Source organism: Nannospalax galili, unplaced genomic scaffold, assembly GCF_000622305.1.
Source record: "Nannospalax galili isolate Female #2095 unplaced genomic scaffold, S.galili_v1.0 scaffold1245, whole genome shotgun sequence".
Lineage (NCBI taxonomy): Eukaryota > Metazoa > Chordata > Mammalia > Rodentia > Spalacidae > Nannospalax > Nannospalax galili.
This window is the reverse complement of record NW_008354009.1, coordinates 772,470-785,875: the sequence shown is the minus strand read 5'-3', so window position 1 is coordinate 785,875 and position 13,406 is coordinate 772,470. Positions and strand designations below refer to the sequence as shown.

Here is a 13,406-nt window from a genome sequence, read left to right as displayed (position 1 = left end):
TCTCAAAAAGACCAAAAAAAAAAAAAAAAGAAAAAAAATCAGTTTACATCAAGCTCAAACAATGATTTGTTTGCTGGACAGAGAATCGGGCAAGCCGGGTTTAATTCTTGGCTTTGCCCTTATAGACATAGGTCACAGACAAACTTGACTTATGTGGATAAGCCCGTTTTATTGTTTCACTCTGAGAATCATAAAATGACAGAATTTCTTAGAGAATTGTTGCAACTTTTCTCCTAAAGTGCATCATATCGTAGATTCTTACTGAACACTACTTCCTTTCTTCTGGTTTATTTTCTTATCATGGCCAGATCAGATTAATCTGCTAGGTTGTACAGAAAATAAAGCTCTCTAATGCAAACAAAGATGGACATCTTTTATTATATTTATTATGAAGAAAAGCATATAGTATCCACACCTCCAAGTCTAAGACATGTTCTTGGTTCAGTTACAAAACACCCTTATGATAATGCCTGGCTGCTTCCCAGCCACCTGCTTTCTTTAAGAATAAGAGCATCTGTTATTCCTTCAAAAAGGAAAATGTAAATGTCCAAAATGTTACCCATTACATCAAGAAATAGAATTCTTGCTTTGAGTCATAAAAAGAGCCATACTTACTTAGCAAAGTTAAGTTACCACTTCATAACTTTATTTTATGTTTATGAGTGTTTTGCCTACATGTATGTCTGTATGTGCACCATGTACATGCAATGATCACGGAGGCCACTTGATCCCCTGTAACTGGAGTTATCAAAAGTTGTTAGCTGTCATGTGAGTACTGGGAACTGACCGAGGTCCTCCTCAAGAGTAGCCAGTACTCTGAGACATCTCTCCCAGCCAACTTTTTTATTGTAATTATTTTTATTTATAAATTATAAAATCATACATATTTGTAGGGTACCAAGTGACATCTGGAGACATATGCATTGTATAATGTTTATAATAGATTAAATACATTTATCTCCTCAAAAATGATCATCTTATAGTAAAAGATACAAAATCCTTTCATTGTTTTATTTTTCATTTATTTGTTTCATGTATGTGTGTATGTGTGTGTGTATGTGTGTGTGTGTGTGTGTGTATGTGTGTGTGTGTGTGTACATACACCACAAGAGCGGAGGATACTTTCTGAAGTTGATTCTCTCCTTCAACCACATGCATTCCATGGATGGAACTCAGATTGTCAGGTGTGACCTTGGTTGAAAGCACCTTTACCAAATGTTCCATCTTGATGACCACATTACTTTACTTTTGAAAATTATAGCACAAGGTCCAGGGAGAAATCTCAGGAGGCAACATGGTCTGCTGAGTTGCACATTGACCTTGGAGTCAAGTAGATACTGATTTGGTTTCTAGAACTTATCAGCAGAGTGATTTTATCTTAATCTGTTATACATGAGGAAACTAAGATCAAAGAGCGTAAGTAATTTACCAAAGTTTACAAGAAGTAAATTCATATCTTTCATATTCAAATCCTTATTCTGTCTAGAATGTTATACTAGGCAGCAAAATAAGAAAGCTAAAAGTTACATTCTCTTCTCATTAGTTCTAAACCCATAAATCTGTCGTGTGATGACTGAGATAGATAACAGTGAGTGAAGTGCAAATATTTAAAAGACTTTCTTTGTCTAAGTAGAATGGACATTGCACTCTGGGGCAGAATGCTACAGAAATTTAGAGTAAGTAATACCCAAGCCAAGGATGAACACTAGGGCTTCCTTGCATTCATCATACTTGACAGGAAGTACATTCAGATACTATCTCTTCATTCTTTGTTAATACAAATCGTTATATTTTATACTCAATGTTGATCCTTAGTTGACTCAGTAAGGCAGACTTTAATACTATTCCATGAAAAATAGAAAAGAGGGCATTGGCCCAAAACTTAGACTTACTTCCTATCTCACCCAGTTCAATCATAAAACTGCCAAATTTTTCTTGATAAAGGGCATCTGAGAGGGAGGTCCTTTCCTGCCAGCACACCATGGGTCTCATGGGGCACCTTAACCTCATTCTCCCAGTGCCTGTAATCAGTGGCAGCTCCCATGTTGAGGAACAGCCACACAGGCGTTCATGATTCTGCTGGTAGAAGCTAGCTTCTTCAAGGAAGCCACATGCATTGGCATTGAGGTCTACCACCACCTCAATGGTTTTAAGGCCAAGTATGGGGAGAAGTCCACCAATATTGTGGACAAAGCCAGCTGTGTACCCAACTTCCTAGAGAACAGTGAGGTCCTGGAGCTGCTGAAGAGAATCATACAGGAGGCTGGCTTCCCGGCTAGGTAGTGATTGGAGTACACAGGGCAGCATCTGAATTCCCTTATCACAGAAAGTGTGAGCTCTGCTTCAGGTCACCTGACAATCCTACTGGGTATCACTGGGGAGAAGCTTGGAGAGCTCCACAAGAACTTCATTAAGAACTGTTGTGATCTCCTCAAAGACCCCTTTTTCCAGGTGACTGGGCCATGTGGACCTCATTTCTGTCAAGAGTGGACTTGCACATTATAGAGGGTGTCCTCACAATCATCAATCCCAAAAGGATTGCCGGGGCTATTGAGAAGGAAGGCCTGCAGCTGCCTGCTGCTGTTAACCAGTCTAAGGTCAACCAGACTGGTTCAGTGCCGGAATCCATCCAGGCCTGCAACTGGGGCAGGCTGACAGCTGGGGAGGCCATAAGCCACTGCTCTAGGGAAACTGAGGACATGTTGATTGACAGTTTTATAGTGGGACTCTGCACAGGACAGATTAAGTCTGGTGCCCTGTGCTGCTTAGAGCATCTGGCCAAATATAATCAGTTCTTGAGGATTGAGGAGGCTCTTGAGGACAAAGCTGTCTTTGCTGAACTAAAGTCCATAATCCAAAGTACAAGTGAGAAGCCGGAGGCCCCAGGATCCCATGGGATAGACATAGGCCTTCTTATCTTTCTTCCTGGAACAAACAGAAAAAGTAGACAATTGAACCACTTATGTACAAGCTACTACTTTAAATAAGACTAGAGGGTACATGGGCTTTTGTACTTCTAAAGACTGATGGACCGATTTATTGAGTTCAGTTCCTGCATTTCCCAATTAGTTGGATAACCTTTGGCATGTAACTGACCTACTTTTCAACTTCTTTACTGGTAAAATAGAAATGATAATATTTCCTTCATATAATATTTATTTAGCATTATAATTATTTAATTATTTGTCAATTAAGTAAAATAATATTAAATGATTGATAAATCAGAACAAGAAAATCATGCTAAAAGTTTCAGTCTATAAAGGTTGGAGTTGATTTTCTGTGTCTTAGTAAAATAGCTCCCATCTTGACAGTGCAGAATTCATTTGGGCCATAGGGTATACCAATTTGCATTTAGAGCCCAGGGGTTTTCTGGAAGGTAAGAAACAAAGATGCTAAGATTTAGTTAGGAACATGCATTGAAGTGGGCCAGGGTGATGCCAGTCAGCGCCCAGTGGCAGCATAGGGTAATGGAGTCCATGAACAAAAATTGTGTTCATTCTTGGACTGGCTTTGGCTATGAACACAAGCAGTCACAGGGACTTGGGACAAACAGATGCCATATTGCCCAACTGTCCTCAGACAGACTTGGCACCCTAGAGAAATGACTCTGTGAGTGACTTGAAAGCTCCAGAAACCTCCAGAAAGACATCCAACTTACAAGGAAACTTTCCTGCTACAGAGTGGATGGACTATGCTCCCTGAAAGTTCCGGTGGCCAGGTATTAAGGCATCCTAGATCTCACAAAAGAATGATCAGGAATTCAGGTCAGGATACTACCCTGGCACTCGAAGACTGTGCTTTCAACGGCGGAAGCTCTGCCGCAGAGATGAGTCTACACAAACACTGCTGCCCTGGAGAAAAACGTTCCCCTCAGAGACTTCAAAAGATGATTGATAGATGTGCAGTCTTTAAGAAAACCCAGGTAAGAGAGGTGTGATCCCCTCCTGTGAGGCAGAGTTGTGGCTCCCCACCCCCACGGGCAGGTCCCCTCTTTGAGGTGGACCTGTGATTCTCTCCCTTGAACTTGAAGCTATGTCTCCAAACTGTGAGCCATAGTTCCACATTCCTCTGGTGGTGGGCTGATGGTGGAGCAGATCAGAGAACAGAGGGAAGCCTTTCTGATGTTAGGCAGCAGTTTCAGCCTTTTCTGAGTGGCTGCATTCCCCACAGTCCCTCCTCCAAGGTCCCAGGTTGTAATTTGCCTTACTTGGACTTAAGCTGGGTATAGGGGAGGTCTCTGTCATTTGCAGCATCTAGTCTTGGAAGGCCTGATGCTCAAGAATGCATTTCCAACTTCCCTTGAGGCCCAATTATGGTCTCAATGACACCTGTGGTCCTGGTTAATGGTCCTCTACCACTCGCAGGCACCAAGAGATTTTTCCATCATTTTTCTATTGCTCTTCTACAGCCCCAGTGTGCTTCACCTGTTCCCTACAGAAAATGTAAATAGCCTAATTGTACCCTAACTTCTAGAGATAAAAATCAGTCTTGGAAGTTAAAAAGTAAAAGAAAACCCAGGTAAATGCCAATCTAGTGAAAAAAGAGTATTTATTGAGCACAGCACTTGTGTTATATTTTAATCGTCTTACTTAGTCTTCAAACAATCCAGTGAGGTGGGCAATAGCATTCCCATTTTACATGTAGGAGCACTGAGATTCTGCAAGGTTTAAAGCCACACCAGGTGATAAATAGTGAATCTCAAACCTCCCACTTCACTCATACTGTGTTCCCAAAATCATTTCTTGACACAATTTTTTAGCTCTCTGATAAGTCAGTTCTCAGGCTACAGTTATTCTTGTGGAAGATTTCTGAGAAGTCTGTTTGCAGCCAGCCAGTGAAGAGCTTGTATCCATCCCTATGGGCTTGAGCATCAAATTATATTCCAGGCTCCCAAAGTGTATTAGGTTTGAAAACAGCCTGGGCTTTTTCTGCCATTCCTGGTTAGGAGAGCATACATTAACTGAGTATTCTAACACACTTGCACATGCAGTCACCCAGCAGATATATTTCTGGGGCAGCCTGGTCAGGCAGCTATGCAAATGGAAAGTAACTTTGCTTTTAAATGGACGGTAGACTGCCAATGATTTGCTGTCAAATAGCAATATTAGGTTTGCAGAGATCCCTAGAAAATATTCCAGTGCTCCAAACTAGTACAACTAAACTTCAAAACACCAGTGGTAATATGAACGTAGCACAATGATCACAGTTAGTTTAGAATTATTTAGCTGCATAGGGACCCAGCTATGAATTACTCTTCAGGCTCAAGGAAAAAAATGTGATGCGTCTTGCAAGGTCAATTGGATCACGTTGGTTTAACCTTATCCTCCAAACCTACCCTCCCTGCTTTCAACAGATATACATGCCAACAAATGGGACAAATTAGCTAAGTCTAAGACAACTTCTAGAGTAGCTTTAGTCAAAAAGACTGTTGGATGAAGTTTATAGACACTGAAAAGCAAATTATGTGCTATTTAAGATATCATAGCATAAACACTGTGGTATCACTGAATGTTTGGAATGTTCAAAAAGGAAGCGTTGGAATAAAAGTAGAAATGGGCAGACTACACCATGTTCATTTGTAGTCATGTGTAGTCAGTCAGGTAGGTGACAGGGGAGAATGGCAGGCAGACAGCTCTGGTGACCTCTCCAGGCTCCCTTCTATTTGTATGAGAGCCATGGTACCACGCCCGTGTTTGAGTGCAATAACTTTTAACACTGCAGTCCTTCTGACCCCAGAGGATTCATATAAGTGAACTATACGGTAGTACCTTAGTCTGTCAGAAACAGATCAAACAGGTCCTGTGAGATGAAAACTAACTTGAGCATTAACTTCTGAATGAAATGGAAATAAAAACAAGTCAGATTGACTAGAACAAAAGGGTGATGCATTTAAAGAACTTACAAATATTTTCATTGCCATCGTTCTCGGAGACAGAGGGTTCTTATTTGGATATAAATTGTTATGATAAAAGAACATAATAAAACTGTAAAAGTACCAAAGTTATTCACAAATGAATATCAGTCCAGTACCTAATGATATTTTAAGGTGAGATACTGCTTGGACACCTAGGCAAATGAGGTTTCCCATGTTTTCAATTCTCAGGGTCTCAAGGAAGGCAACATTTGTCTTCATCTTAAGTCAGATTTGAATCATGTGTACCTCTAAGTTAGAGTGGTGGGCAAATCAATATACTCCCCATGTGGGTAAAGCATTTCCGTGCACCTCATCTCATTGAGGGAGATGACTTTTCACTAACCCTCGGAGTGACAAATGGATTTATAATTCTGTTACAGATTACCAAATATGTGCATTTCTACTTATTACTACTCTGAATTATATGAAATTGTATACTTTAAGATCCAAAAAGACTAAATGGGAAGCAAGTTTGCATGGCTTCATCTACTACTATTCATATCTAATATTAGTTTTATTCATTTCCAACAAAGGTCTTGGGATATGAGACAATCCTATGTTCCTATCTGAAGCCAAAATGAGATCACCTGCTCACTGAGAGACTTCAGCTCCCAGCCTTTCCCCCAGTGCCACCTTTCGGGGCCCCTGCATCAATCATTCCCTTCATTCTTTTTCCATATTAACCAATTTGGAAGCCAAAGGTTTGATTCAATAACTTTCTTATCAGATGTTCTACAGCCTCAGTTCTAAAAGAAAGTAAGTTTTGTGATTTTAGATGTTGGAAACTTCATCTAAACAGAATACAGTGATCCCAAGTCATAGAGCCCTAGTTAATAAATCAGAGGCACAACACAATGGCTCTCATAACCAGTTCTGCAGCGGTGTGATCTAGCACTTGGCAGCTAGGTGTGTGACTGTATTTTCAAATGAGCTCATTCTATCATGGTGTTACTTGAGACCACAAAGGCTGAAAATACAGCAGTAGATGTTATGGTCATGTACCTCCCAACTGGGTGCTAGACCATCCAGAAAGGATATGTGAAGAGATAAATACCATATATATTATCCTTAACTTTACAAGTGACTTGTGATAATTAAAAATAGTATCTTAAGGGACTGGAGAAACATCTCAGCTCTTGCAGGAGAGTGGGGTTCAGTTCCCAACACATATACGGTAGCTAACAACTGTCAATAACTCCAGTTCCAGGGGATCTGATGCCCTCTCTGATTTCCCCAAGCATTGCACAACATAGGTGGACTTACATACAGGCAGACAAACACTCATGCACACAAAATAGAATTAAACAATAAATAATAAATAGAAAGTAACAGCTTAAGAGGCTGAGGAATTTCCTAATAAAATGTGTTAGAATCATACATTTTTTTAATCTGCTAAGACTCTATTTTTCTTCCTCTCTTATAATACTACTGTGAATGCTAAGAAATTTTTTAAAATTTATTTTTATGTTTATGAGTGTTTTGCCTACACATGTGTAATATCACTGCACCCACGTAGTATAATGCCCATGGTAGTCGGGAGAGGGTGGCAGACGCCCTGGAACTGGAGTTATGGACATTGAACTGCAGTGTGGATCCTGGGAACCAAACCCAAGTCCTCTGCAAGAGCAGCCAGTGCTCCTAACCACTGAGCCACCTCTCCTGCACCAATGCCAAGCAGTCTTAACCACACCCTAACTTACTACTATAGGTTGTTTACTTTGTCATTACTCACACATGTCTTATCATAACACTCACCTCAATTAACTATTATTAGTTATGAGGTTTTTTCCAACTAGATAATAAGTTTTATGAGGTCAGGAAGTCTTGCATCCATCGCTGAGTCCTTTGCACCTGACGTGACATACCTGGAATAAACATGCAAGAAACACAAAAGATGGCTAGGATGAGGAAATCCAGAACCATGGCGGATGAAAAATAAACACAATCATCTTGAAAAATAAAATTGGTTGCTTACATGTAATTTGAAAAACAAGGAGTAACTAAAAAGGGAAACCTCATTAGAGGTGAAATTTATTGAATTATCACCTATCAATTCGTTTAGAGAGCTATCATTTAAAATGATGAATTGTTGGCAAGAATGTAAAGGAATTTCTTCTATTATTTTCACAATTTGTCCTTGACTTTAATAGTGGCGTATATACTCTTCAGTATAAATGATGTTATTTTTGAAAGGATGATGAGATAATACTAGTACTCCCATTTTTCCAAGTTAAAAAAAAAAAAAACCTATTCCTGCTTTTAAGCATTTCCTTAAAGATTTGTAGGAACACTCTAAATCAGTGCCCTTCACTGGACTTGGGTGCTGACACCGCCGCGCATCGTCCTTCCTCTTTCCGCATCACTTTCTCTGACTTTCTTTTATTTCTTCATTCTGTTTCCTGAGATTTCTTAGATAACTACATGGATAAAGTCTACTTGGTAAAGAGCCCAAACTCTACAAGTGGTTTAATCTTTCTGAATTAGAAGAAAGGGGTAGTTTGGAGGTAGGATTGGGATTTTGACCTTTTCTTAATTTATGAATTCAAATATGCTAAATATTATATGTTATGACACGTTGAATGTATGAAGTTTCTCTTCCCTGTTCAAGACACATTTAGAGATCTAGCTCTTTGTTTCTGCTTCCTAGTTGCAGATAACCATGTGACCCAACAGGAAACACCCCTTTGTGATGGCATAAGCTGCGCAATACACGGCCCTGTGAGTGACTAAATCGCGCCCCAGAGCTCCCACCCTTTGTGTCTGGTCCTTGCCATTCCTGAGTCACCCACACTGCAAGTTCTGCATATAGAGCTCAAGCTTCTGAGTGTTTCAGACCTTCTGTGACTCTTAGCACTGAACTCTCATTTGCATAACCTCTCCCTAGAGAAAAACCAGCGCCGTTCAGAAGTCAGAGAACGTTCCAAAAAGAGAGAATGTGTGCTCCCTTTTCAAGTAACTTACTGATTCAAGGATGAAGCCAAAAATCTTCACTGCAGAATAAAGTTAGAGATGATGGTTATGATCATCACAGAATGGGAACTTCCTAATTATTTTTTTAAATGAGTGTGGATACAAAAAACTATTTCCTTATATACCAACTACGAAAAGATGTGATTCTCTCTGCAAAGCATCCTTCAAAGGCATTTCTACAAGAAACAGGTGTAGAGCTTGGCACAGGCGGTGATGAAAGGTTGAGACTGGGTCTGGACTTCTGGACTTTGCTGCTGGCCGGAAACATGACTAAACTAGACTGGAACTGCTGAGACTTCTGGCCTCGTGAACTGAGCAGTTACCGGATTCTCAGCCATACTCCAGTGTGGCCCAGCTGTCCTTGGGCTAGGGAGACTATCCTGCTGCCCCTCCTCAGCAGTGTTGGAACCCTGCAAACCCAAGACTCAAAAAAACTGTAATCCTCTTGGGTAACTCAACAACTCTGCTACCAAGGGCCAGAGGGAGATTCTGCCTAGGCCAGCAGTGACCAGAATGATCCCCCGGGCCTTCCGGAAGGGTACACTACCCAACTGACCATGGTGGTTCCAGCAAGCTGAAAGAGCTAGCCAATCTGGTGGATGAGAATTTCAAGGCTGGGAGACGGAACTGAAGAAGGCCCTTCAGCAGAAAAATGCGGAGTTTGCATGTGTATGTGCCGAAAGTTTCAGAACCAAGAAAATGAAGGCATGAATTGACTCTGCGTGGTTCTGGTGTGGATGCAGTGCCCTTTAAAGGGCAAACAGCTGTAGTCTTCAAGAAGTGGATCAAGGGCATGTGCAGGTGACCAAGAATATGGAAAGGTCCTGACGGCCATGGATCTGCAGAAGCTCTCTGCAGTGATGAACAGGTTTCATCAGCTTGTGAACGACCTGAGCATTCCCACAAGCACGATGGAGGATTCCATGAGCTCAGCTACCAAGCCCTCTGCAATTTAGGAGCAGATACAGAGCCTTCTAGGGAAGATGAGCCAAGGAAAATGCCCTAGATGTCCTAGACCAGCTTCTCCAGCTTTGAGAGGAAGTTCCAGCTGTCCTCTGCCCAGAGAGTTTACTGAACCCTCCACAGGTGCTGCTCCCCTGTGATGTACTGGGAGCTTGTACCCCACCCAAACTGCCTGCCACTCCAGCACTACGAACTCCTTCCCAGGCCTTTCCAGAGCCCTCTCCCTTGCATGTGGGGCTCCTCTCTCTCTCCTGTCATGTAAATGTAAGTGCCTTCAATGGAAAACTTTCAATGGGAACCTGGGAGTCACCTTTGACTGTGGACAGCTCTTTTGCCCCTAGAGGCCCAGTTCCAAGAGGAAGATAAGAGGCAAGGGGTGAATGGGGATCCCCAGGACACACCGAATAATCGACTGAGAATCAGCTTTATGCATCAAAAAATTTAATGGAAAAAAAGACTAATCAGATACCTGACATTTTTAATTCCTAATTTCCCCACATCCAAAAGACTGGGAAATTTTTATAAGGGTATAAGGACTAAACATACAATAGGACATTAGATAGTATAGAACCAGGCTTATAACACATTCTGAAAATTCTAATAAGTGGTTCCACTTAATTGTATTACATTCATTGATTTCTTTTATTATGCACGTGTACGTGTGTATGTATATGCATCTGTGTAGACACATGCATGCCACAGCATACTTGTAGAGGTCAGAGGACAACTTGGAATCAGCTCCCTTCTTCCACAATGAGGCTCCCAGGGATGGAACTCAAGTCATCAAGCTTAGTGGAAATTGCCTTTAAGGTAAACTGAGCAATCTTACTGGCTTGGAATTAGATAAGTAAATTTTATTAAAAAATTTAAAGCAGTTGATTGATGGCCTATGAATATTATATAATCAGTTAAGTCAGGCATAATTCAATTTAACCTGAGAGATTTTTTTTCTCCTGATTTTACCTGTACTATTAACAAGCTCACCCCCTTACCGCCACCTGTGTGCTCACCGTACAGTAAACACACTTTCTCAGCTGTAATAAGATGATTAATGCATGAGAATGGGTAAAATAAGTTGACTGGAATGCTATTTAATGACACACAAATTAGCTATTTGAGCCCAGTATCTGTACTGAAGCTCGATTTTAAAATATGAAACATGATTTGTGTAATCATCCTCAAGCTTCTGCGGTACCATGGTCATGACTGTAATTAAAGACGATCAATCACTTGTTAGCCCTCAAACAGGAAACATTGTGGAGACGGACTACAGAAAGAATGTCAGGATTTAATCGCTGGGTACAGATCCATCTCTATCAGTGGAGAGAAACTGCCTCTGAAGAAAAGGAAAGATCTTACATGTCAATCCCCAGAGGATAAACTGCCCAAGTTTTATTTATGTAAGTGGAGACTTCAAGCTCACAGTTGATGAAAAGTGACTACCTCCAAACAGAATACAAAAAAAAAAAGATTTGTGTAAAAATTAGTGCTCTTCAAAATTTATAGTGTTGGGGCAAAATTGGCCACAATCTAACTATATAAAATTAATACAGTGATTAGTGATTTCAGATATAGCCACATGTTGGAAGTTACATAAGTACAGAGTAATGTTTGTAGAGAATGATAGCCTTCTTACATTTAATCACTTTTGTTTAAATACTAAAGTATGATGATTAGCAGATACTATGATTTTAATTCCACATGTGAACAGTACATATTTTAAAATAAAAAGTAGGACGATTATATTCGTTTTCCCTGAGTCTGGATTTATCATGGTTTTTTTCTTAGTTAAGTGTGTTCAGTAAGTACATACTGTTTGATTTGTTCATCACAAGCTGTCATAGAGAATGAATTTTAAGCACTTCACCTGACTCAGTAGAATGACTCAGCAGGAAATATCCTACATTGTGGAATATAGTTGTATTTTTTCCAAGAACTTCATCTGGAATTCTTTTGGTTTGAAAAACTAAACTGAAAAAATCTGAATTTGGGCTATTGGATCATGAAAATTGATTTAAGTACCCATATGGTTCATCTGAATGCTGTATTGAGTTACACTGTCTATTAAATTCTCTTTAGTAAGTGCTGTTATGGTTTGAATGTGAAATGTGCCACAGGCTCATGTGTTTGAACATTTGGTCCTGGTGGTGGCCTTCCTAGGAGGTTGGGCCGGGTGAGTTACATCCCAGCCTCCGTCCAGGTCTAAGCTCCCTTTACTTCTGGACTACCCTTGTATGCAGTCAGCCATCACATGCTTCCATGTGATGTACCCAGCTGCCCCATGCTCCCGAAAGGAAGACTGCGCCCCTGCCCCGCCCTCCCTGCCATGATGGATTATATTACCCCAAAAGACACATCATAAGAAACCCTTCTTCCCCTCAGTTATTCTTTCAGGTATTCTTTCAAAGTGACTAGAAAAATAGCTACTCAAAGCACATTTTTTTGGAGGAGCCAAATGGCATATTAGAAGTAAGGAGCATTTTCCAGATTTCCCTTGGTTTGGACCAAAACAGCCACTGAACACTACTGCTCAGCAAGATTGAGGGGCGGGGGAGACGACCAAGAGAACATGCTGAACTCTTGTTTTGTGTTTTAAACGTTTTTATTACCTTTATTTATTTTGTTTGTAAGGGGGAATGACGTGTGCATGCCAAGGTGCTCATGTGTAGGTCAGAGGACAACTTGTAGGAGTTGGTTCTTTCATTCCACCATGTGGGTCTCAGGGATCCAACGCATGTAGTCAGGCATGGTGACAAGCACCTCATCTCCCCGGCCCAATAAGATGAATTTTAATATTGAACAGAGACTTGGAAATACCCAGTAATTCTGAGTATGAGTGTCAAGGCCATGGTAACCCAGTAGTACAGGGGAGGGAAGGGGTGATAGGGAATGGGAGAGAAGGAGTCTACCATGGCCAAAACTAATACTAGAAGAGATGCAGAACTGAAAAGCTGTCTGAACCCAGATGCTCCGGGAGCCACATAACAGCCTGGTCCTCGACGCTCTACTGAGATTCTCTTACATGCAACTGCCCGCTTTTACTGGGAGCAATCTTGAAAAATGTCACACCCAACTTTACTGCTTTGGCAAGCCTATGTCTCTATGTTTTCTTTTTCCTTGGAAATTACAGCAAGTATTGCTGTGTTACCCAGCCAGCTTCTATCCCGTAACCCAATGCAGTACCAGCACGATGCCACTGAAGCAAACTAAATGAAACATACACACAGTGGGATTCAGATGAGAGACATGGAAGAGGGTGGAGGTGGAGTACACTCTCAAAACCTTTTAGTTTGGCAGGTCTGGTGTCCAGCTAAGAGAGTCAGGAAACTAAACAGGCGTACAGAACTGTGTGTGAGGACTGGGCCTCAGAAAACCAGGGTCATTGGTGACAGAAAGCATGGGACCTGCCATGTCCCCTCTTCCCAGTACATCCATGTGGACTTCATGTGGGTACCTGAGAGCCAGACGTGTAGTAAGAGCATGTTTTCAGGACAGCAAGCTAATCTGTCCATAATCAACTCTAGCTGAGGGTGCTTAGCTCAGTACTACCTGAAACTAG

General features: G+C 41.0%; 1 pseudogene; it reads left to right on the top strand.

Moving 5' to 3' along the window:
* The first annotated feature begins 1,981 nt into the window (after positions 1-1,981).
* Positions 1,982-2,987, top strand: LOC103748453 (annotated as a pseudogene).
* Positions 2,988-13,406: the final 10,419 nt, after the last annotated feature.